Source organism: Schistocerca piceifrons, chromosome 11 (genome assembly GCF_021461385.2).
Source record: "Schistocerca piceifrons isolate TAMUIC-IGC-003096 chromosome 11, iqSchPice1.1, whole genome shotgun sequence".
Taxonomy (NCBI): domain Eukaryota; kingdom Metazoa; phylum Arthropoda; class Insecta; order Orthoptera; family Acrididae; genus Schistocerca; species Schistocerca piceifrons.
The window spans coordinates 812,259-839,705 of NC_060148.1; the positions used below are offsets into that span (position 1 = coordinate 812,259).

At 41.1% G+C, this 27,447-nt stretch overlaps 1 long non-coding RNA gene across 1 annotated transcript; it reads right to left on the reverse strand.

Moving 5' to 3' along the window:
* Nucleotides 1-699: 699 nt before the first annotated feature.
* Nucleotides 700-27,447, reverse strand: LOC124720374. Its single transcript, XR_007006139.1, has 4 exons — nucleotides 27,344-27,447; nucleotides 27,072-27,220; nucleotides 7,643-7,772; nucleotides 700-842 (listed from the first exon to the last, which is right to left on the reverse strand). It is a non-coding gene; the product is annotated as an uncharacterized LOC124720374 (long non-coding RNA).

The window sequence follows — 27,447 nt, forward strand, 5'->3', positions numbered from 1 at the left end:
TTGTATGTAGCGAGGCATCGAGAAAATATTTCCACGCCCAGAGGAAAAGGCCGGCGATCGAAATTTCGTGAAAAGATGTCGAGGTGACAAAAAATGCACCCGTTTCGACAAAAGCCACCCTGACGAGTGTACCGTATTTCTGACACTCTCTCTCCTGTTTCGTGACGCTGCCCTCCTCCGAACCCGTTCGACGTCCTCCGTCGATCCTACACGGCACCGAGTCTGCACCGCACGGTGGTATTCGAGCGTAGTGTGGGCAGTCGCTCTGGCAGACCTGTCGTGTGTTCTGCCAATAATATACAGTCTTTGGTTCCCTACCCCACGTTAGCTACGTGATAGCTCCAATTTAAGTCGTTCGTGATTGTAATCACTGTTATTTAGTTAAACTGACAGCATTTATATTTGTACAATTTATTCCGTAACTGAAATTTAACGGATTCTTCTAGTAATCGTGTACACAACTGACAACTTTTCATTATTTAGAGCTACCATAGCGATAACCTGTGTAAACATCTCTCTCTCTCTCTCTCTCTCTCTCTCTCTCTCTCTCTCTCTCTCTCTCTCTCTCTCTCCCTCTTCCCCCCCCCCCCCTCCCCTTCTCTGTGTATGTGTTCTTGCAACAAGGCAGGAGAGAACTAGGTCAAATACGTAGTTTGAACTAGAGTGGATCTTATGCAAGTCAGATAAACTCACATCCTGAGGTGCAGAAGAACTCTGATCTCACATCCGCGCGTCCTCCATATCACCCGCTAGCGGCAGACGGTGCCTCGGAGTCGGCGGCAGGGCGGCGTCACTCCGGCGGAGACGGCAGGTGACACTCCTCGTCGCGGTGTTACGGCGCTCTGGAACGACACGGGACTGATGTGACACTGAAGAAGCAGATACCGTTGAGAGGCACGTGAGGAATCTTTTTTAGGGATAAAGTTTTGTTCGTGCCATTTTCTGCGAAAATGCAGACAACTGTCACTGCCAACTGCAGACGTCTCACGCTCTTCAGGATGAATGCTGTGCGTGTGGTGGAAGATGACTGGGTATTATGGGTATCAGCCACCCCCACAGAGTAGATGGTGTGTGTGTGTGTGTGTGTGTGTGTGTGTGTGTGTGTGTTCACGCAGCGCAGCAAGGTGGGCCACCACTGCAGAGGTTTATGTTTGTATTTAAGGTAGCAACCTCTTCTACTACGTCAATAAAAATTGTCCATGGAGATATTTGATTTTAGTTAGTATTATCGAAAGGAATTTCTACTGTGGACACGTTTGATTTTCAATTTATGCCCAGATACAGAAGGAGAAATGTGAAGAGACTCCACCAGCGACACACAACATCGAACGGGTATCTTTACTCGCACCGGAGAAATCGTTTACAGTTTGCCACTGTTGCTCGGGGATGCCGGGGACTCCAGAGAAGGAGATCGCTACGGGGAAGAGGAGCTTCAAATGACATCGGTTTCATCCCAGAGAAGAAGAAACTAAAGAAGCCAGTTACAAAATGTCCGTACGTCACCTGCCGAGTTGTCGTGAGTTATGAAGACATTGTAGATAAGAGTTCTGTTTAAATGATTTTACAAAACATTACAAGAAACATTAAAACACAGACTAATTATCAAAAACATTGTTACACGACTTCGTAGCCAGTCGATACAGAATGCGACTTCCCTTACAGCAGCCTGTCCACTGCACTGGAACAGAGTCCGATAGAATAATCGGGGGCACTGCACAGTAGGACCACTGCGTCGAGAATCGACAAAAACGGAACTCTATGGAGATATTCGAGGTAACTGACATTTCTAGTGAAGTCGAGATGACGGTTCACTTCGTAGAATAGGTACCCTCATTAATGCTGCAGCCCCGACGAGACGGCACTGTTACGACGCAACAGAAGGGCAGGAAGGAACTATCCCATTCGGATGTGCCAACGACTGCAACACGAATGAAGTTGTGCAGTCAATCGGTGTACTGACGTGTGTACGAGGGATGGTCACGTAATGACGGAGTACGAACAGTGGTTGTAAAAAGGTCCTAACCGACAGCAAACAGAGACGACGATCTCACCTCACTGGTGACAATAGGTTTCGAATGTTACGAGAGTCGCCACCTTCAATGAACATGAGCGATCTCGTCCAGTTTTGCAAAGAACACTGCAGAGCGAACACTGCATAATAGACGCTTCTAGTCGGTTATGCCGCAGAAGGCCACAGCTCACGACAACACAAGGAGCCACGCCTCTCTGACAGGTCAGACGATGGCGGACAGTTTGAGGCGCATCGTACGGCCAGACGTGTCACTATTTAGCCTCTTTACCACCGAATCTACTGGCAGGTCGACGAGGCATTTAACCCCCACCATCTGGAAGCTGCAGTTCTAGTCCAAAGTGCTTCAGTGAGATTTTGGGGTCTTTTTTGTACCACAACCTGACCGTTCACTTGTGTTGCTGTGAAAACAAACCGGGAGGCTTATTTCAAGTTCTCGGTAACCGAACACTTCCCCGTTTTCTACAGCTTCACGATGACGCTCCCAAGAAGGTGCCAGACATGCCTCGTGTCACACCTCGACTGGCTCCCTAGATCGGTCAGTCTCGATCCCATCCAAAATGTGAGATTTTATTTGACTGTCGACTGGGATGTCTGTGGATTCATTTGGGAGAGGGGAGGCAAGGGGGGGGGGGGGGGGAGGGGCCCAGAGGCCCAGACAGACAACGTTGCGAAGCAGTTTTGAACACGTTTTCAGAAAAGTGTCTCGAGGAACTAGTTCGACAGCAGAAGAACAATGGAAATACGCGGTGTTCAAAAAGTCTCTCCGCAGTGCCGTTTCATCGATAGACGTGTGTGCCGTACGATTGTTCGCCTGCGTGGGTTACTTCCCTTCGAGTGAACTCTCCCGACATTCCACTGTTTCGTTCATCTCAGCCAGCGTCAGTAGTATTATTGGTGCGTGTCATACGTATTGACGTCAATGTTTAAGTTTAGCTCCTTTGTTAGTGTGTTTCATTTTTGTCACCGTTAAACTGCTAACCATTGAAGAACGTGTGTTTCCTTGCCATAGATACTTTATCAAATTTTAAAGTTCGAAAGTTCGATTGGAGGCTTATTTAATTTGCCGTTGCTTATATGAATTCTTAGGATAGCAACATGTCCTAGGACCCTTTTAACATTTTGCAGTAATTCTGAGAATTCACCGACATGAGGTGTTTCCAGACCACAGGTTGTTTTCAGAGACACACACAGTAGAGTGTCGATTATCCGAACGTCAGGCAACCGAACGACCGCTTTACCGAACTGTGTACTCGCTCGCACCTGTTACTCTCCCACCCTACCGTCCATCCTCCCCCTCCCTTCCAATCCAAGTTTCCCACAGTAGTCGCCGCACTGGGCCACCGCTGGGGGAACATTGTTTCTTATGGGGCCTTCACGAGGCGCTGCTGACTGGCCGAGCCGTCAGTCGCTGTGTTTCAACAATCGGCACACTTCTGTCAGCTCGGCACTGGCAGTAGAAGTAGCGGCAGTATCAAATATATGTATATATTTTTGTTTAATAAACTGTGCCACATACTATATATTCCTACTAAAGTTGCCTTTGTATGTTACTTTGTAATACTAAAAGAGATGCCTGTTTTTACGAATAAATTTACTGTACGGAATTTCTTTTTGGCAAATAAAGATGTACAGTTCGATTATTCGAACAAACCAGTTTTCCGAACACCCATGTCCCCCAATTACTTCGGATAATCGACACTCTACTGTATACACAATTTAATTTTTTGTCAATACAGAAACTCTATATTGTGCTTATGCATGTATAACAACTTCAAGAAAATGAGTTTTCATGTTTTATATAATTATTTATATAGACTTTTGCGGTATTATAGTATCCAGTATAAAATATATATCAACAATATAACTGCTCAACTAACTTGCTTCCTATTCTATTGTATGTTGTGCAAAAAATGAAAAAGGACTAAGAAAAGTACTACATAATGTAACATTTTTAACTGCACTAATGTTATTTCAGGCAGAATAAAAAATCTTACATGTGTTCCACTGGATACTAAGAAAAATGTGTCCAATTGTTTTTTCTGTGTCCTGCTGAATATTATGCAATATGCCTTCCTCTTAATACACTGCAATATTAGTAAAGCATAATGTATAATGAATCATCAAAACATTTCCGTTTGAGGCCACTGCTGCAGCTTATATGCAAAAAAGAGCAACTCCGACACGCGTGTATAAACACGTCACACGGGCGAGGGACAAGTGTCGCATTCGTGTCTTTCCGACACGTGTGCAGTACGAGCGCAAATGTGAACTACGGTGACGTTATTATCGAACGGGTCCAACCGGGACCGAAGTGCCATTAATCTTTTCCCGGCTGCCAAAGCATGAACACCGGCAGACATCCGCCAGGGAATGAAGAATGTCTACGAGGCGGCATGCCCGTCAAAAAACATCACCGCGGAATGGGGCACTGCCGCTTCACGATAAAGCACACCTCCTCGTCACAAACTTCGTAATGCAGAAGTTACGCCCCCTCGATTGGGAGACGCTTGTGTACCCGCCCTACAGTCTGTACCTCTCCCCGTGCGACTGTCACACATTCAGTCCTTCAAAAAAGGCCTCGAAGTTTCGGCAATTCCCGTCGGAAGGGGACGTGCAGCAGGCAGTTACGGATTTCTTCACGCAGTGGAACAGGGTGCAAACTGAACAGACACCAGTGAGATGATGACCTCAATACTGACAGAATTTTGCACCACTGGGAAGCCGATCTCTGCCCACATGACCTTCAAACGAAAACTTTTTGATTGCCCCCTTACAGTTCGAATGGAAAAACTAAGCACTTAGAAAATATTTACGTAAATTGAAAAGTAATATAAAATTCATAGCATGTTTAGAAAATGAATTTGCAATGTACTTGAAATCTAAAACTGTAGCACTCGCCATTTTTGAGTAGGTGCAAAACCGTACGATGTTGCATATAAAATTATTATTATTATTATTATTATTATTATTATTACGTGAATATGATTGACAAGGGGAGGCCGCCAATTGTGAAATTCAGATTCGATTCATACTGCGCATAATAAAAGCTCATGGCCAGAGGTGTAATGTGGCAAAGCACCAAGATGCACTTCTCAGCCGTTGTAGAGAAAATCCACAGTTAAAAGAAATCGTTGGCGTGAAATACTCTGTAAGTTAATGATTTTCTACAACGTCGTGGCGCAGCGGTAAGCGCTGGGGTTCTTAATCCGAAGGTCGCCGGATCGAATCTCGCGCCATGCAAATTTTTTTATTATTACTTTTTTGTAATATATATATATATATATGTGTGGATGGATATGTGCGTGTGTGCGAGTGTATACCTGTCCTTTTTTCCCCCTAAGGTAAGTCTTTCCGCTCCCGGGATTGGAATGACTCCTTACCCTCTCCTTTAAAACCCACTTCCTTTCGTCTTCCCCTCTCCTTCCCTCTTTCCTGATGAGGCAACAATTTGTTGCGAAAGCTTGAATTTTGTGTGTATGTTTGTGTTTGTTTGTGGTCTATCGACCTGCCAGCGTTTTTGTTCGGTAAGTCACCTCATCTTTGTATTTTTATATATATATATATATATATATATATATATATATATAAAAACACACACACACACACAAACTATTAATGAATTGCTTATGCATGTTGGTGAAGGCGGATCGCTCTCCAATTGTACCGCCTCCATTTTTCCGTTTTTTTTTTAACAGTGTATACCAAAGCTCTCACGTCCGCACTGATTTTCGACGATGTTATAAGTTGCGCTAGGGACCGCATCTACCTTCTTTCGAAGTTAGCAGGCAACTACGCTGTTATGTGGCGGCTCGTTTCGGCCCATTCAACATCTGTCCTTCAAGTGTAACGAGCGAGTAACGGAGTTTATATTTCATACCTGCCACAGCAAATTTGTGTTCGTGGGGTCTCTGTTCTAATTCGAACGTTTGACTTACGCTATACATATTCGTTTCGGAATATCGTTTCTACGTCTTCCGTTAACTACACGTGGTTAACATTATGAAGACAATTAAGCAAGAGTTTATGGAACTATCAAGGGAGAATTGTGCTGTGGATACTTGTACACTGAAAAAGGACCTGGAATAATCGCACTCATTCCTGCGAAAAGAAACCTGCAAAGAATAAGGATTTCAGGTAGATAGTTTTATCATGCATGGACTCGAAAACCATACCTTGCAACGTAGCAATAAGATTAAAGCAAATCCAAACGTCTTTCGGTCGGAAGAGATGTCTAGTGTACCCAGCAAAACGATCATGTTTGACATTTGTTCCTGAAGAGACGCAATCTTCTCCTCTTGGCAGCACATGCATATGCATTATGGCTACTGAACACAGATTTAGAGAAAATATCTTAGATAAATTCAGCCATCAGTGATATGGCATTTCATTCATAGAGGTATGTTCCGCCTACGCAACTAAATGAAAGGCAGTTTGTTTATTGCCATACACGTTTCGCTTCTTTTATTTGTAAAGCATTTTCAGTGGCCTGTAGCATATGTTTATTTTTATACATATAAGATATGTATTTTTTGGTAGTTACAATATTACATTTTTCACGTGTTTCTCTTGCTTTTCAAATTAGAATCACCAATTGTCGCACAAATTTCGCAAGGTGAAATAATCGTTCGGTGTTACTTACGATTTCCAGGGCTGTTAGACCATGTGTGTGGTTCTGCAGATGGGGCCAATTGGCTACTTCATACACCTTTCACCTATTCGGAGCGTGAGACCGTAGTTGTTTGGACCGTTGGTTCTGTCAAGTAGTTCTAAAGAGGCGACTATGCTCTCTCTTTCTCTCTCTCTCTCTCTTTCTAATGTGCGCGTGGAACGATTCAGCCGTTTCCAGATGTAAAGGGCTTTTCAAATTCTGTCGGCTACAGACATGGGCCTTCAAGCTGGGCGAAGTGTGTGGTGGCGTGTGGCAGCATTGCGTTAGACCTTTCAGCCATTTGGAGAAGCATACATATGTCTCCAGACGGCACTCTGTAATGTGTCTTAAATAAAACTTTGTTTTCCACGACAAACGACTTTCAACAACTTATTATATGCATAATTGTTGCAACTGATTGCCGGGAATTTTTTTATATATATATATATATATATATATATATATATATATATATATATATATATATAAAATCTGTGTGTGTGTGTGTGTGTGTGTGTGTGTGTGTGTGTGTGTGTGTGTGTGTGTGTGTACACACACATTTGAATTACAAAAAACAAATGCTCAAAAAAAAAAAAAGTTGCATGCTGCGAGATTCGATCCGGCGACCTTCGGATTACGAACCCCAGCGCTTACCGTTGCGCCACGACTCTGTAGAAAATTAATAATCTTAGAGAGTATTTCACCGCAACGGTTTCTTTTAAATGTCGATTTTCTCGACAACGGCTGAGAAGTGCATCTTGGTGCTTTGCCACATTACACCTCTGGCCATGAGCTTTTATTATGCGCAGTATGAATTGAATCTGAATTTCACAATTGGCGGCCTCCCCTTGTGAGACCAAGAAATACCTATGCAAAAAATTCCTCTCTTGGGCACTTTTGGTCAGCACAGACATTCACAAGCAAATATTGCAGGAAATCTGAGGGTGTCCAGGCCAACTTACACAAGGACGACGGAAGACCGAGATGACCTCGGCGATCCCTCGCCTCCTCTCCCAGGAGTGCAGGAGAGAGGCCCCCAGTTCGGCACAAACACAGTCGACGCGCTGCCTGCGGGCAGAGGCAGACGGGTACCTGCAAATTGAAACACACGTTACTGGCCCCTCTCGTCAACAGTACGATATTCGGTTTTCTAAGCTCGAGTAGAGAACAGAACAGTAATAGTAGTCAAATCTCAATACGGCCAGCAGAGTCCGCCGACAGTCTCTCACAATTGTACGTCCGAGGCAGGTATCCGGTTACGGAGAGCGAGCACGTGGGGAACGACTTTTCCGAAGGGCACAGTTCTCGTCCGGCTACTGCGAAGTGAGTCGCGCACTGCGGATCGGTCGCGGGGCCTTTACCGTTCGCTCTACACGTAAGCAACCCACCCACAGTGAACAGCAGAGAGCTACTTGACAGAACGGATGACAGAACCAGTCGTTCGCACGTTCTTTGTATCTTTACTCCAACCTCTCACTCCGACGTGGAATGGATTGGTTTTACAATCACAGTACACATTTTCAGCAGAAAGTATGACTGTGCGTTAATCATTTATGAAATATTTCAATTTTTTTTCCATTATTTGTACTGAATATAGTTCAATGGTTCTCTCTCTCTCTCTCTCTCTCTCTCTCTCTTTCCTGCATGCACATGTTGAAAAATTCTCCTACTGAGGAGGAGGACTTGTCACGGAATCCTGGAGATGTTTTGAACACGAGAGTGCCGTGCCGGGGACAGTCCTGTCGGAGGCAGCCTTCCTCCGATCTGGAGAACTGAAACACACAGCCCAATTACAGGGGGCCTGCAGTTCGATGCAAATTCTGAATTGCAGTGCAGCTCAGTTAATCAAACCAGAGACCTTCGGATTTGTAGTCTAGCGCCTAACTACTGAGCCACACACATCGAGCGATTACAATTTTGGTTCGTGTTTAATTTTAGTATCCATTAAATCCTTTACATCACAGCAAGTAGCAGGTCGAGAAGTTCTATATTACAGATGATCAAAAAGTTCACCTCCAAATGTCGTGCAGTCCAGAATCAGTACACCGGTCAATCAAAATCGCTGCAAGCACCTAGGCAGTCGTCGCACCGATGCTCCGGGTCGACAGTTCCCCTTCGGTGAAGCACCGTGTCCTGCCGCGTGAAGGAGACCTTAACTGCCTGCCGCACATCCTCGTCCGACGGGAATCGTCGACCTTCCGAGGCCTTTCGTAAGGGACTGACGGCGCGATAATCAAACGGGGGAGAAATCGGGAGTGCACGGCAGGTGCTCGAGTGCCTCCCACGGCGACCTGCATCTCGTGCCGAACTGCGACTGGCGGGGAACTCTCCGCACGGTCTCACTGCGGCATTTTCGGACGCTCGTGCTGCCCATTTTATGACAGGTAAGGTATCTACTGGTGCCCGTCCTATGGCAGCCGAGGAAAGACATTTGGTAAGAATGTCGGCACAGTTCACATTTCTGCATTTGACGCACACACGTCAGAGAGACACGAGCACCGTATCGATCCCTCACCTACGTGTCGGTGCTTATATACCCACGCCGGGCTCACAGTGTGCTGCAGCACCATCCTCAAAATCAAACTTTTTGACTGCCCTTCATAGCTGAATACCTCACTCCTTTACATACTACACTAAGGCCAAGAGGTGGTTAGTCGTTTCTCCCTCTAGTATTACATTTAAGAACACTGTCGCCGTTTCAGTGTCGTGGCGCACTGTCGGCAGCAAACTTCATACGGGACTAAATGTGCTGTCAGGCTATTTGTTGTCAGTATGCTCGGCTGTTAAAAGAGCTGTCTGGAAGAGGTTGTAGTGTAGGCACCAGGCATTATTGTTATTAAACAATTCTGTGTTTATATTGACGAGAACCAGAATTACGAGTCACACATTATAAATCTTAAGCTCTATACATTTTGTGTTACGTTTAACATCAGATTACGGAGGTCAAAAAGCAAAAAGATTGAATCACTTTTCCTACTTTTGTTCACTAATAAGCTGGGGTAAGTCGTCACAGGGAAAGGAATCGTTTGTTTCACAGAAGTGTGGAGTGAGAACAGTGTGTGGAACCTCCAGCAGACAGCTCTTCAAACAGGTGACCATACCCACAACAAACTTGCAGCACATTTCGACCCCAATGAAGTTTGCTGCCGACAGTCGACTACAGTTTTAAAACACCAGCAACATTCACAAATAAAATACCATAGAGAGAAATGGCATACATTACCGATCATTCAGCCTTTTTGTGGTACAGAAAGGAGTCTGAAAGCAAAGTAGGGGTTTCTTTAAATAATAATAATGATGACGATGATAAAAAAAACTTAATAAATCACCTAAATGGTCAGCATGTAGCCATATTACTGTTAGAAATACAAGAAAGAGCCCCACTGGTATGTATTTTTCTTTACATTCTGAGCTTTTGCTTCAGTTCGTTTAATACATACTTAATAAAAATACATAACAAAGTGGCTCGTATTCTTGAAAGCAATAAAATTCACAACCACAGAGCTCAACAACAAGAAAAATGGATACATTAACAATGCCATATTTTCTACTGAGCAGATGAACTGTAACTGTAAAACTGACTCATCCCATATTATAGTTAGGATTTACAAATTTGATCCACTGAACGTGGAAAGAACTAAAAAACTAAGTAAACACTTTTTTAACTCAGACTACGATGCCGCAAGACGTCAGTGAACAATAACAGGCAAAGGAAGCCAACTATTTAAAAATCTCATACTATCTGAAAAATAAGAGATTCAGAGCTCAGACATTTAAAAAGAGCGGTAATACACAACTACTTCAAGTCCTTATCAAAATAAACACCTAACAATTTATCAAAAAACAAAGATGATGTGACTTACCAAACGAAAGCGCTGGCAGGTCGAAAGACACACAAACAAACACAAACATACACACAAAATTCAAGCTTTCGCAACAAACTGTTGCCTCATCAGCGACCTGCCAGCGCTTTCGTTTGGTAAGTCACATCATCTTTGTTTTTTGATAAATTTTTCCCACGTGGAATGTTTCCCTCTATTATATTAAACACCTAACAAGTTAGAATATTCTGTTTCATTTAACCATTAACACTCGTGCGTTATTTCTAACTGTGTGGTGTTTATTGTGATCCGCCTAAATTCACTAACAGTCCACACACAACTGACAGAAAGAGGAGCATCTTCTGAAACTAAGTACCTCGTTTTGAGAGATGTAGGTTACCTGTGACCCGCGGTCTAGGGGGCAGCATCACCGATTAGTTACTATAACGTCACGAGTTCCAGTTCAAACCCAGCCACTGCTTACATTCTCTTCCGGCAAGAAGTCACCCTCGCTCTGTCGACGGCTCTGTCAAAGGGGGCATAGGAGCAGACACAGTTCTGGGCACACTCATCGACGGCGTGACAGTGCAGAAGACAGTGGAAAACACTGTATTAAAGGTACGTAGCGTGTATCTGCAGGACGTGTGGCTTTTAATTAGAAAGTGGCGTGACGGTCTCTCCGTTGGCAAAAGCTTCCGGGTTAGTTATCCATTCAGATCTCTGGGAGGGGTCTGCCACGCGGAAGGTGACTGTGAGAAAAAGGCGGAATAACTGATGCAGCAATGATAGTCTGAGAGTCCGTGCGAGGAATTTCAGAAGTTCAAACGTAGTATTAAAGCTATAAAATCTGAAAAGGGAAACACAAAGACTGGATCTAGATATAGTGGGGGTCAGTAAAGTCAAATGGAAAGAAGGAAAGGAATTCTGGTTACACAGATACAGTGTAATATCGACAGAGGCAGGATTCATTATGAATGGGAAGATAGGGCAGGGAGGGAGCTACTGCGAACAGTTCAGTGACAGCGTCGTTCCCGTCCGAGTTGGCAGCAGACCGAGGCGGACAGTGGTAGTTCGTGCGTACATTACGATGCTGCGAGCAGAAGATGGAGAAACAGAGAAAGTATACGAGAATATCGAACGGGTAATTCTTTACGTAACGTGAGATGAAAACCTAATAATTGCGGACAACTGGAATGCGGTTGTACGGGAAGGAACAGAAGAAAGGTTTAGGAATGAGACAGAAGAAAGACTAATTGAGTTCTGCAATAATTTTCAGATGGTAACAGTGAAACCTTTGCTGAAGTTAAAAGTGTTGTGAATTGGCAGGAGCCAATTCACGGGGTTTGGAAGAAGCCGAAAGGCACGCGTTAAGCTCACACAGACTGGCGTGAGGTCTGGAACAGTTAAGGGAATTTTTAGTAGCAAATAAAGTACGTAGTTGATGTAATACTTAACTTTAATCCATAATTGTAGAACATCGGTCTGACGGTACAGGCATCACAAGTTAAATATCTATTGATAATGGCGCCTTGCTAGGTCGTAGCAAATGATGTAGCTGAAGGCTATGCTAACTATCGTCGCGGCAAATGAGAGCGTAGTTTGTCAGTGTAGCATCGCTAGCAAAGTCTGCTGTACAACTGGGGCGAGTGCTAGGGAGTCTCTCTAGACTAGACCTGCCGTGTGGCGGCGCTCGGTCTGCAATCACTGACAGTGGCGATACGCGGGTCCGATGTATACTAATGGACCGTGGCCAATTTAAAGGCTACCACCTAGCAAGTGTGGTGTCTGGCGGTGACACCACAAAAAGCAAGGGTGCTAACATTGCGAATGCAATGGGAGTTCCACTGTCAAATACAGAAGAGGGAGAGGAGGGGTGGAAAGGGTACAGTTATGGCCTCTATGAAGGAGGCAACTTATCTGACGACAGAAAAAGAAACTGGAGTTCATAAGGAAGACATATGGGATCCAGTATTAGAGTCAGAATTTAAAAGAACTTGGAACAACTTCAAATCAAATACAGTGGAAGGGATAGATAACGTTCTACCAGAATTTCTACAACCTTTAGGGAAAATGGCAACCAAACTATTCAAATGGGTGTGTAGAAACTATGAGACTTTCGGAAAAATATCATCCACACAATTCTGAAGATAGCAACAGCAGACACGTGCGAAAACTATCGTACGATCGGCCAAATATCTCGTGCGTCCGAGCTGCTGACGAGAATAATGTACAGGAGAATGGAAAAGAAAATTTGAGATCCGTAAGATGACAATCAGTCTGGCTCCACGGAAGATAGAGGCACCGAAAAGGCATTCTTGACATTGTGCTCGGTAATGGAAGCGAGACTTAAGAAATATCGAGATACATTCTTAAGATTTGTCAATCTAGAAAAAGAGTTTGATAATGTGATACGGTACAACATGTTTGAAATTCTGGGGAAAATAGGGGCAACCTACAGAGAAAGGTGGGCGATATACAATATCTGCGAGGGAACAATTAGACTGGGAGACCGAGAATGAAGTGCTCAGACTGAAAAGGATGTATGACAGGGATGTAGTCTTTTGCCCCTACTGTTGAGAGTAAACTGGAAAAAGACAAAAGTAATGAGAAGTAGTAGACACGAGAAGAGCAAAAAACTCGACATCAAAATTGGAGGCCACAAATAGATGACGTTACGGAATAAAATCCACTACGTACAAAGCAAGAGGGACATAAAAAGCAGACGGACCTGGGCAAAGAGTCTACAGATGTCAAACGAGGGCTTTAATTTAAGATTGTGCGGTACTGAAGCACGGACAGTGGGAAAACTGAAACAGAAGAGAATTGAAGCTTTTGAGATGTGGCACTACAGAAGAATGCCAAAAATCAAACAGTGAAAACTCCAAGTAGCAATATCAACAATACAGGTAAAGACAGACTGCTACTTACCGTAAAGAAGACACGTTAAGTTGCATACTGGCACAATTAAAAGACATTTATGTAATGCTTTAGGCCGCAGTCTTTGTCAGTAAAAAAGACAAACACACCATTCATACACAAGAGCAAGAACACAGAACGCACACACGACTGCCGACACCTCACCACACACACACACACACACACACACACACACACACACACACACACACACACACACACGAGCACCTACTCCAGCAGCTCAGGCCATAATGGGAAACATATCGGTGCTTTCTCTCATGAAAGACTTGATGAGAAATATTTGTCTGATCTGACTCCAACCCACAACGTAAAAATGAAATTGCAAATATCTGCTGAAACACCAGAGAAAATGTTGTTGTCATTGTTGTTGTGGTCTTCAGTCCTGAGACTGGTTTGATGCAGCTCTCCATGCTACTCTATCCTGTGCAAGCTTCTTCATCTCCCAGTACCTACTGCAGCCTACATCCTTCTGAATCTGCTTAGTGTAATCATCTCTTGGTCTCCCTCTACCATTTTTACCCTCCACGTTGCCCTCCAATGCTAAATTTGTGATCCCTTGATGCCTCAGAACATGTCCTACCAACCGGTCCCTTCTTCTAGTCAAGTTGTGCCACAAACTCCTCTCCTCCCCAATCCTATTCAATACCTCCTCATTACTTACGTGATCTAGCCATCTAATCTTCAGCATTCATCACTTCGAAAGTTTCTATTCTCTTCTTGTTCGAACTATACTAGAGAAAATATTCCCAACAATTCTCCAACATTTTGCACTATCTTTTAGAAGGAAGGAAGTAGTGAGACTGACGAGCAGTTATTAATCTCTGTCTGACTACATTCACCGTAAAGGGGTCAAGCAACAGCATATCCACGTCTTCGGGATGAACTTTCCCACTGAGGCAGTGTGTGTGCACCGACACGAAACCTGCCGAACCCGGGACGTGTACACAGCCCGCCCTCGTAGGCAGAGTCGATAATGAAGCTGTGAGAGCAGGTCTCAGGCAGGCTCCTGCGAATGGTGAGGTTTGGCACACAGTTGTAGCCTGACAGAAAGTTTAGTTTTTCAGTCCTTCTGAAAATACCACTTACGAAAGTGTTGTAACGGATATGTGATCGAACACAGTGTATATAAGCGAAGAACATTATTTTGCTACTTTACGAGATAGTATCAACTCTGTGAGAGTTTCTGGATTCGAGGGAATCTGTCGCAGTATTAATTTCTTTGGCAGCGCGTGGCGTAATTGTGATTTGCCTTTACTTATCGGGATTCCTTTAACGACAACGTCCTCGGATTAATTTGGGTATTTCCAGTTTCACTTTTCGCTTTTGCTCATATAAATTTTATTTTATTGTCTGAATTACTCATTTTGAACACTTACACAAAGATTCTCAAACAAGACAGACGTAAAACGTCCTGAGAAAGTCTACTTACAAAGTTTTGAGAACCGACTGTAAATGATGGCTTTTGAAATATCCAACAACTCCCAACTTATTGCTCACATAGGTATCATGAGGACAAGACTAGATTGTTTGTTTTGTTTTGCTTTAGGGCAGACGAGACTAGATTAATCATGGCATACACAGAGGCATTCTTCCCACACTCTCTGTGTGAATGGAAAGGGAAGAAATCCCAGTAAATTGTACAATAATGGGATCTATTCTCTGCCATGCACTTCACACACACACACACACACACACACACACACACACACACACACACACACAGAGAGAGAGAGAGAGAGAGAGAGAGAGAGAGAGAGAGAGAGAGAGAGCACACTCAGATTACCATTTGGTTTCTTTGCCGCCTCCCCCCCCCCCCCCCATTGTTGTCTCGCTCCACCCAAAAGAGGCAGCAGCCAGCTCAATTCCCACCCAGTTGGCTCAGCCAACAGTTTTCTTAACCGCAGTTGACTGTGCTGCTGGAAAACCTCGCCGGATCCCACATTCTCACGCGCGATCTCACAGCGGGCAGCTCACTCGGACGGCTCCGCTGTCCACCCTCAGTTGCGATGGGCGGCCACCCACTCCTCGACAGCCAGCCCCTCTGCCCGGGTCTGCAGTCTGTGTTCTGGCACGCTCGGCTGCCCGGCTGAGACTGGCGCTCCACTTACGTCACACTTGATCTCGCAGTAACCCACTCCAATCCCAGCCCACCCCGCGACCGCTACCTAGCGCCGTGGCCTCCCTCCTCCTATTCGACTCGGTTTCGTTCCGTCCCTCGACTTCTCATTGCCGGCCCGCAGTCCCCCGTGTCGTTCCGTCACCAAACGAGACTCTTCCCCTTCCACACGTACCGCTTCCGTTCTGCAGCCCGACTATTACGGACCCGTGCCCCTTTCCTCTTCCCACTCCACCCCCCCCGCCCCTTTAAGCTTCATCAGTTTCTGCAGCCATAATCTCTGCATTCTCCTTCTTAAGCATCATCTTTCTTTAGAAGGTGGCCATCATTAGAGCTAATCTTGTTCCTGACTTTGCAGATTCAAACAGCTGCAGGAAAGTTTATCTGAACTTCTTTCTCACATTCTGAAGCCACTAATTTTTTCCCTACAACTTTACCTTCCATTACAAGTCTTAGAACACTGTATCTTTGTCTTGCCTCAATATGGCCACAGTACTCTAGTTTTCTGGTTCTAATTGTGTCCCCATATTCGTTATCCTTTTGCCTCAGAACGTCTTTGTCGATAATTCTTTGCATCCAGAAAATTTCTAACACTCATTATCACAGCTACATTTCAAATGCTTCAGCGTTCTTCGTTATTGCCTCATTAGTTGTCCGCATCTCCGGTCTGTACTAGAGTATCGGTACTATACAGCACTCGTTCGTTCGGAAGAGCCTTAGTTCCGAGTTTAAATTACAGATGGTAAAGAAAGGTCTCATTTAAAAAGACAGCAGCAGTCTTTTCAGTTCTGCTACTGATTTCCCAGGTCTGGTGGAATTTATCACTGGTCTGAATGGTACAACATTTATATTTTGATAACCTTTCCGTGGCTACGGTGTTAATTGTAATACCTAATCAGATCTTTGGGAGCTCAGGCAATAATCGTGTATCTGAATACGCTAAAATTCATTTTGAGAACCAAAATCATTGCCAACTCTTAACTTTTGTAAGTAGTGTCCACAGCTACATTATGTTTTCTGTTACTAATAGCGTGTTGTCAGCATTAATCGCTCTTCTATTCACTTTTGTACATATTTCTACATTTTGTACGGCTCGCCTGAAGCGTGCCGCCAAATACCAGTAAATTACCAGTAGGGAAAAAAACCCAGCCTTGTCCTACTCCCACCGTTATCTTTCTCTACCTGAAGTGATTTAAACTGGAGCACGCTTAACAGCTAAACTATAATTTGATTTCTATAAGCTGTGGTGCTAGAAATAAGCTGTAACAGAAAGACAGCACTAAAGGCATATCCAGGGGGAGTAACATTCTGGGCAATGCACCGTGCAGTCAAACTGCATTCCAAACTCAAAAACAAATCTTGAGAATAATATGAACAAAGATTCCTGCCAATATATTTGCCACGACTGAGTGCACATCAGCAAACAGCTCTACAAATAGTCGTAGAACCAAAAACTGTGAAAATATTCGTGCCTCCAAACCCAGAAATCCTGTATATCAGAAAACTCTGCTCCAGTGTGAAATACAATTGCACAAACACCCTCCAAATAATACCAAATTTGTGTTTGAAGCCTATCTTAAAATATAATAATAATAATAATAATAATAATAAACCCCATGGAGGCCCAGGAAAAGAATAAGCCTCCGGTATGTTCTGCCAGTCGTAAAAGGCGACAAAAAGAACAAACCACTAATAGGGCCAACCCCCTTTTAGTGTGATTAGTTGGTTCAGGACAGAACTAAAGAAGCTCTGGAAAAGCGCCGTCATGGTCGGGGACGACGCTTGAACCCTATGCCCGCCCACAATGGTAATGACACTGCTAGCCAACTGGAAAATGATTTAAATCCAAATAGAGGTGTTTCGCAGGATATGCTTCCTGCAACCACTCTAGAAGGAAAACAAAGACAGAGGATGAGATGGTCAGATGAAGTTAATCGACACCTCGTGTTCTGTTATTACCAAGCAACAAACCTAGGAACCAACACAACTGGATACAGATCACAAGTATACACAACATTTATTATCAGATACCCAGAAATAAAATTTTTAAGAGAACAATGACTAGCTGATCAGATCCGTGTAATAATAAAAAATAACAGGATACCCCAGTCAGAATTAGAAAACATCAAACAACAAGTACAACAAATACTAGAACAAAATAATGTGCAATCAGAAGAAGAAGAAAATACAGTAATGGACTCAAACATCCCAGAGCAAACAAACAAACAACAACACGCATCAATTAAACAATCAGAGGAAAACGAAATCTTAAGACAGCCACCAGAACAAGCACAAATAGAACACGAAGTGACACACATGTTAGATATAGAAGAGAAATTTCAGCTGACATATATAGAATACAAAGACACAAATACAGACATTAGACCATTCTTGCATAGACTGCCAAATAACCCACAAGTCGAAACAGCAATAAAAACTATCAACACAATCATACACAACAAAATAAATGAAAACACAACTATGGAAGAGTTACAACTACTGGTTTATGTAGGAGCACTCACTACACTAAATATACACACTAGGCAGAGATCAGAACCAACCAACACACAGAAGAAACCCACAAAACCAGCACGGCAACACAGGCTACAGATCAGAATAGAAAAACTGAGAAAAGACATCGGACAGCTAACACAATTTATAAGAAATGAAATATCAGACAAAAAACGAAAAAGGTTAGGTAAAATCTCACAACAAGAAGCGATAGAGCAATTAGATGAAAAGAAGCAGACATTACAAGCATTGGCCAAACGACTTAGAAGATACAAAAAAAGTGAAAATAGAAGGAAACAAAACCAAACATTCATTCAACACAAACCAAAAGAAATTTTACCAGACAATAGATAACACACACATTAAAATAGACAGTCCACCAAACATATCAGACATGGAACACTTCTGGAGCAACATATGGTCAAACCCGGTACAACATAACAGACACGCACGGTGGATACAAGCAGAAACAGACAAATACAAGATGATACCACAAATGCCTGAAGTGATAATTTTGCAACATGAAGTCACCCGAGCAATTAATTCTACTCACAGTTGGAAAGCCCCTGGAAATGATGAAATAGCAAACTTCTGGCTAAAGAAGTTCACCTCAACACATTCACATCTAACTAAATTATTTAACAGTTACATTGCAGACCCATACACATTCCCTGATACACTTACACATGGAATAACCTATCTGAAACCTAAAGATCAAGCAGACACAGCAAACCCAGCTAAATATCGCCCCATAGCATGCCTACCAACAATATACAAAATATTAACTTCAGTCATTACACAGAAATTAATGACACATACAACACAGAACAAAATTATAAATGAAGAACAAAAAGGCTGCTGCAAAGGAGCACGAGGATGTAAAGAGCAACTGATAATAGATACAGAGGTGACATATCAAGCTAAAACTAAACAAAGGTCGCTGCACTACGCATACATTGATTACCAAAAAGCTTTTGATAGTGTACCTCACTCATGGTTACTACAAATATTGGAGATATATACAAAGTAGATCCTAAATTGATACAGTTCCTAAACAAAGTAATGAAAAACTGGAAAACCACACTTAATATCCAAACAAATTCAGATAATATCACATCACAGCCAATACAGATTAAGCGTAGAATATACCAAGGAGACTCATTAAGTCCTTTCTGGTTCTGTCTTGCTCTGAACCCACTATACAACATGTTAAATAATACAAATTATGGATATAATGTTACTGGAACATACCCACACAAAATCACACATTTGCTATACATGGATGATCTAAAACTACTGGCAGCAACCAATCAACAACTCAACCAATTACTAAAGATAACAGAAGTATTCAGCAATGATAAAAATATGGCTTTTGGAACAGACAAATGTAAGAAAAATAGCATAGTCAAGGGAAAACACACTAAAAAGATTACATATTGAATAACCACAGTGACTCCATAGAAGCGATGGAAAAAACAGATGCCTATAAATATCTAGGATACAGACAGAAAATAGTAATAGATAATATAAATATTAAAGAAGAACTGAAAGAAAACTATAGACAAAGACTAACAAAAATACTGAAAACAGAATTGACAGCAAGAAACAAGACAAAAGCTATAAATACTTATGCTATACCAATATTGGCCTACTCATTCGGAGTAGTGAAATGGAGTAACACAGACCTAGAAGAGCTCAATACACTTACACGATCACAATGCCACAAATATAGAATACATCACATACATTCAGCAACAGAAAGATTCACATTAAGCAGAAAGGAAGGAGGAAGGGGATTTATCGACATAAAAAACCTGCATTATGGACAGGTCGACAATTTAAGAAAATTCTTTCTAGAACGAGCAGAAACTAGCAAAATACACAAAGCAATCACTCATATAAATACATCGGCTACACCACTGCAATTTCATAACCACTTCTACAACCCTTTAGATCACATAACATCAACAGATACGAAGAAAGTAAATTGGAAAAAGAAAACACTACATGGCAAGCACCCATATCATCTAACACAGCCACACATCGATCGAGACGCATCCGACACGTGGCTAAGAAAAGGCAATATATACAGTGAGACGGAAGGATTCATGATTGCAATACAGGATCAAACAATAAACACCAGATATTACAGCAAGCATATTATTAAAGATCCCAATACCACAACAGATAAATGCAGACTTTGCAAGCAACAAATTGAAACAGTAGATCACATCACAAGCGGATGTACAATACTAGCAAATACAGAATACCCCAGAAGACATGACAATGTAGCAAAAATAATACATCAACAGCTTGCCTTACAACATAAACTAATAAAACAACACATTCCACATTCAAGTATGCACCACAAAATGTACTGGACAATGATGAATACAAATTATACTGGAACAGAACCATTATAACAGTAAAACAACACCACATAACAAACCTGACAGCATACTGACCAATAAAAAGAAGAAATTAACACAACTAATCGAAATATCCATACCCAATACAACAAATATACAGAAGAAAATAGGAGAAAAAAATGAAAAATACATCCAACTGGCTGAGAAAGTCAAGGACATGTGGCATCAGGATAAAGTTGACATTATACCAATTATAGTCTCAACTACAGGAGTCATACGACACAATATCCACCAGTACATCAAAGCAATACAGGTACATCCAAACTTATATATACAACTACAGAAATCTGTAATTAATGATACATGTTCAATTACTCAAAAGTTCCTAAATGCAATGTAACATATACCGTACAGTTAAAAGGAAGTCACGCTTGATCAAGGTCCACGTCACTTTCCATTTTTAACCAGACATAACGTCTGAGAAAGGAAAGGGAAATAATAATAATAATAGTAACAATAATACTTGAGTGATTTCTAATGGACCACCATTGTTACACTGTAAGTAAATTCCTTGAAAAATGAAGTGCAATTTTTATAACATAAAATTGTCACATTACCTTAAGATATTGCATTAATATCCTCATAGGTAAAACATTACAAGGGCCCGTTGGGGATATCTAAGATGGTGGAACAGCTGAATTGTGAATTAATGTTTGATAGGATTTGTTTTTGTTTTTTTTTTCCCCTTAATTAAAGCATGGGGCCAGGCACATGGATGGGTGCAGACAAGTGATCATACACTGAAGCAGGGTATTTTCCCAGATAGACTGAAGTACGCCATTGTTAAACCACTGCATAAGAAAGGGGACACGTCTGATGTCAACAACTAGTGCCCAATCTCTCTTCTGACTGCCTTATCCAAAATTCTTGAAAAAGTAATGTACTGTAGAGTAGCTTCACACCTATGTAAAAAGAAAGTTTTAACAAAATGTCAGTTTGGTTTCCAGAAAGGTTTTTCAACGGAAAATGCTATATATACTTTCACTAATGAAATATTAAATGTTCTGAGTAACTGGAAGTCACCCGTTGGGATTTTTGTGATCTATCAAAGGCTTTTGATTGTGTAAATCATGGAATACTTCTAGATAAGCTCAAGTACTGTGGTATTAATGGGACAGCGCTCAAATGGTTTAAATCATACCTAACGGGAAGAGTGCAGAAAGTTGAAATAAGCAGTTCACATAATATGCAAAAAACTGGTGATTTCTCAAACTGGGGAACAATCAAGAATGGGGTGCCACAAGGTTCGGTCTTGGGTCCTCTGCTGTTCTTAATGTATGTTAATGACTTGCCATTCTATACTCACGGAGATGCAAAGCTGGTACTTTTTTCTGATGATATAAGTATAGCTATCACACCTGACAGACAAGAATTAAATGGTGAAATTGTAAACGATGTTTTCCAGAAAATCGTTAAGTGGTTCTCTGCAAATGGGCTCTCATTAAACTTTGACTAAACACAGTATATACAGTTCCACACAGTAAATGGAATGACCCCATTAATAAATATAGACTTCGATCAGAAATTGGTAGCTAGGGTAGAATATTCAAAATTTCTAGGTGTATGCATTGATGAGGGGTTGAACTAGAAAAAACACACTGAGGACCTGCTGAAACGTTTGAGTTCAGCTCATTATGCTATTAGGGTCATTGCAAATTTTGGCGATATACAGCTGAGTAAATTACCACGCATATTTCCATTCTTTGCTATCATATGGCATCATATTCTGGGGTAACTCATCATTGAGTAAAAGAGTGTTCATTGCACAAAATCGTGTAATCAGAATAATTGCTGGAGCTCATCCAAGATCATCCTGCAGACACTTATTTAAAGAGCTAGAAATCTCCACTGTAGCCCCACAAAAAAAAAAAAAAAAAAAAAAAAAATATATATATATATATATATATATATATATATAATGGAAGGAAACATTCCACGTGGGAAAAATTATATATAAATACAAAGATGAGGTGACTTACCGAACAAAAACGCTGGCAGGTCGATAGACACACAAACAAACACAAACATACACACAAAATTCAAGCTTTCGCAACAAATTGTTGCCTCATCAGGAAAGAGGGGAAGACGAAAGGAAGTGGGTTTTAAAGGAGAGGGTAAGGAGTCATTCCAATCCCGGGAGCGGAAAGACTTACCTTAGGGGGAAAAAAGGACAGGTATACACTCGCACACACGCACATATCCATCCACACATACAGACACATACAGACAAGGCTTGTGTCTGTATGTGTGGATGGATATGTGCGTGTGTGCGAGTGTATACCTGTCCTTTTTTCCCCCTAAGGTAAGTCTTTCCGCTCCCGGGATTGGAATGACTCCTTACCCTCTCCCTTAAAACCCACTTCCTTTCGTCTTCCCCTCTCCTTCCCTCTTTCCTGATGAGGCAACAGTTTGTTGCGAAAGCTTGAATTTTGTGTGTATGTTTGTGTGTCTATCGACCTGCCAGCGCTTTTGTTCGGTAAGTCACCTCATCTTTGTTTTTTATATATATATATATATATATATATATATCTAAAAAGAAAGATGATGAAACTTACCAAACAAAAGCGCTGGCAGGTCGATAGACACACTAACAAACACAAACATACACACAAAATTCTAGCTTTCGCAACCAATGGTTGCCTCTTTCCCTCTTTCCCTCTTTCCTGACGAGGCAACCATTGGTTGTGAAAGCTAGAATTTTGTGTGTATGTTTGTGTTTGTTAGTGTGTCTATCGACCTGCCAGCGCTTTTGTTTGGTAAGTTTCATCATCTTTCTTTTTAGATATATTTTTCCCACGTGGAATGTTTCCCTCTATTATATTCATATATATATATATATATATATATATATATATATATATATATATATATATATTCACTTATGAAATTTGTTACTAACAATCTGAACAAATTCAAAAGTAATAGCAGTGTATATGGCTACAACACTAGGAGAAAGGATGATCTTCACCACTCAAGGTTAAATCTAACTTTGGCTCAGAAAGGGGTAAATTATGCTGCCACAAAAGTGTTTGGTCACTTACCTAATAGCATCAAAAGTCTGACAGACAGCCATATAGCATATTTAAAAGGAAATTAAAAGAATTTCTTAATGGCAACTCCTTCTACTCATTAGATGAATTTTTGGATATAGTAAGTGGGTAATCCCCCAACCTAAAAAAAAAGAGTTGTGTCATGTAATATTTTGTCTAATGTAATATCTTGTATAGACACCTTTTATTAACCGGGCACGTTCCACATCATTACGAAGTGTCGTATTCATGATCTATGGAACAAGTACTAATCTAATCGAATCGTAGGCATCCAACATCTCCGCATGGACGGCCCATTGCAAACTTCAGCCTACTCATACATACTTAATGCCAAACTCATTGTCTGTAAGTTCACGTCGTAAACTGCATAAATGTTACGATACTCTACACGATTTTGTTATGTTTAATTCTGTGTCATTTACTGACAGGTCCCAATATTTCCATCAGGTATCATGTGGCCAATATGAAATAAATATTCACCCCCAGTGAATCAGGAATTCATAACTGTTTACAAACCAACCCCAAACTATTAACTAACTGTGGCAGCATACACATCTGTCACTGACAGTCGTACTACTATTAACAATTACACACATATATGTTTCAATGTATTAGTGGCCTGTTACAGTTGTGTTTACAACCAGTGTACACTGTAAACAGACTAGGTCTACCTTTGTGATTTCTGGCACTGAATACCCTTGTAAGACCTTAACACAAAACAGACCTGCATTAATGCCGTGTACAGAAACACCAAGTACTCCTTACCTAACTTTTCACACAAAATAAGAACACAAACAAATCAAGATGAAATTCATGATACAATGCATTTGCAACCCAATTAGAATAATCTTGCACTTGATTCTTCTTGTGTTTTACACCTCTCAATGAATTATTTTGAAAGTAATTGCCTAGGCAGCAAACCTTAGTAAGACCAAGTCTTGGCATACTTCCGACTAAGGTGTAAATCTGGATGGATTCATTGGCATGTCAGTCTGACAATGGCAAGGAAATTATACAACAGCTTTCCTTGACATAATATCAGACAGACATCTGCCTTGGTAAAATCACATGCAGTTTTTTTATGAAGTTGTATACAATGTTCAGTTCTGAACTGTGAGCAAATGTGTACATCAAAGTATCCACTCATCACACATGGGGATGTGCTGCAGCCAAACATACAAATTGCGTCCATCCCTCAAAACTAGTTAGTACAGGATTCTGTGCAATCTCAGCTACAATGAGGTGTACAAAGAGCTGTTCAATAGTACCAAATTAATTATACTGAAGCCTTCCGCACCAATTCACGACCGTACTGTTGCACAAGCAGGACTAAAGATGAAAATGCATTCATTAATGTTAACACTAATCACATATTCATATCTTGTAAACTGCCTCGTTCCACATAATTTCAATTAATAAAATCATTTGAATGATCTACGGAACATGTAACTAACTACTGTCAAATTTCGACCTAATCTAGATTTCAGTCTACACTAAAGATCTGAATGTCACCACAACTTAGACTTCATATTCACATTCGTCAGTTTTTTCAACTCTCAACCGAACTGTCTGCTTTTCATCTGACCTATACTTCTACAGATCAGTCTGTCTCCACAACCTATGTTCCAAAAATTAATACAGATACAAAGGCAATATTGCAGATGTTCTTTTTTCCTCCTGTTCACAAACATTTAACACAAAGTGCCACCACATCATCACATCACGGGACACAGCCAGCTGGGACGTTAAGTACGCATACATTTCTGAAAGTACACAACTAACTACAAAACATAAGCGCTATACGATCTAAACGGGAATGCAAACATTATAGCAGTGGGAGAGATCTGACAGTCACTGGCAAGGCACAGCACGGACAACAGGCCTGTTTACACAGGTATCGAAACTTATAACTGACTTCCGAGGTACTTAAAAAATTTAAAACAAAGCTGTTATGACATGGCATAAAAGAGTTTCTTATCACTAAAGTGTATTTAAAGATCTCGTATCAGGGGAATAAACTATCTTCTCATTTCTACTACTGTGGACACATTTTTAGATCTCACAAAGGCTTTTTATAAGGTGAACTGCACACTTCTGTTGTAGAAACTGAGGGCGTGTAATATCAAACACTCATCTCAGGAGCTCCTGTCTAAATACCTAAAAAGGACATAAATATTGTACAAATATAAATTATCAAAATGAAAAAAAAAAAGAACATTTAGTCTACGAGTGAAACAGTAATGCAGGATGCTTGCACCAGGGGTGTGTAAATGGTATTGTAGAAACTTCTAAGTCATATATAATTACTTGTGCTGACGAGTCTCTCTGCTGCTTTATGGTGAGAATGAGGAGGATATAACATTCAACACACAGGACAAAAGAAGTGACTAGTAAATATTTTAGTAACAAGGGCCTAAAAGACAATAGTACAAAATCACAGTTACTGCAGTTCAAAGAAAGCAATTCATGCCACAGATGTGTAGGAAATATTTGTGGAATTCAAGTACAAACAATGAAGACTTTAAATATATTATTTTGTACTTGGATGGTAATCTTCAGAGGGAAAACTGTGCAACATTTTACAACAGAAAATGAGCAGCACATTGTACTTACACAGCCAACTGTCTAACAGGATGACACACCCAAACATTATGCTGTACATAACCACAAAACAAGAAATAAATACAGTTTCTATCCATATATCTGGTGAAACAAATTGCCGGAGTCCATAGAGCACACATTGACACTCCCTTTGAAACAAAATTAAAATTTTCTTTGTAAATAAATGTCTGTATTCACCGAAAGAAATCTAAGCTGTATATATTATCGATTAATCTATGTAAATATATATGTTATGTATTAAAACTTTGTACACAAATATTTTATATGTACCATACCTTTGTAAACAATATGATGTTTGCAAAAGTCACCATATGTTTACAACACACAAAAAGAAATTTAAATGAATAAGTACTAAATCACTCACTCAGATGTACTGATTTTTTTGTGTGATAACTGATTGCACACATGACAAACTGCAACATAGTATGTAACCATCCAAAATAAAATCTTGTATTTGTCTAAGAACACTAGAGAAATAATGCAGGAGTGACAGTAATGGTTGAAGTTTTTAACATAATGTCAAAATCTGATCAAGAATATAAATGGTGAAAAATAAAAATGGTTAGTCACAAATATCTACTCAAACGGTATTATGTTATCATATCACATACAAGTGTAAACAAACAGGCAACATTTGCACCAAAACAGTTTCTGGTACAGGATCAAACTATCTGTTGCCAAACTACATTATACAGCTGGAAATACCGGTAAAAGTGTTGCCTCGAAGTGGCAGAGGCGTTAACTGAATTTCAATACAGTCCGCCACACACCGAGGGTTGGAAATCTTCAAGAATCAACCTTAGATTTGCATACGTGAATTTTAACTACTAACGTAACGAAATTTATGTTTTTTTTTACTAACGATCACCAACCGCCATATTTTGACAGTGTTTCGCTTTGCTAACCTGGAATATAAGCTTGTCTTTCTTCTGACAGTTGATCTTAAGACGTGTGGGCGATTTTCAACTCAAATTTTCATGCTCAGAGTGTCAGCGAAGCATATATACTCAACTAAGAAACGGTTGCAAGGACGCCGTTAATTGGTGGAGTGCAACTGTGAACATGAAGTCGTAAAATCCATTAGAGCCCAAACTGACACAAGCAACATTAAACAAAAGCCATATTTCGATGTCAACGTGAAAAGTAAATAAAACAGCATCAACAAGTATTTCGTCACCTGTCAACGCCCAATTGTCTCACTCGAGTCGGGCAACAACAGACGGATCAGATCGATAACAAGTCCAAGTGCACATACTGCAGAACCATCTACCGGTTATTCTG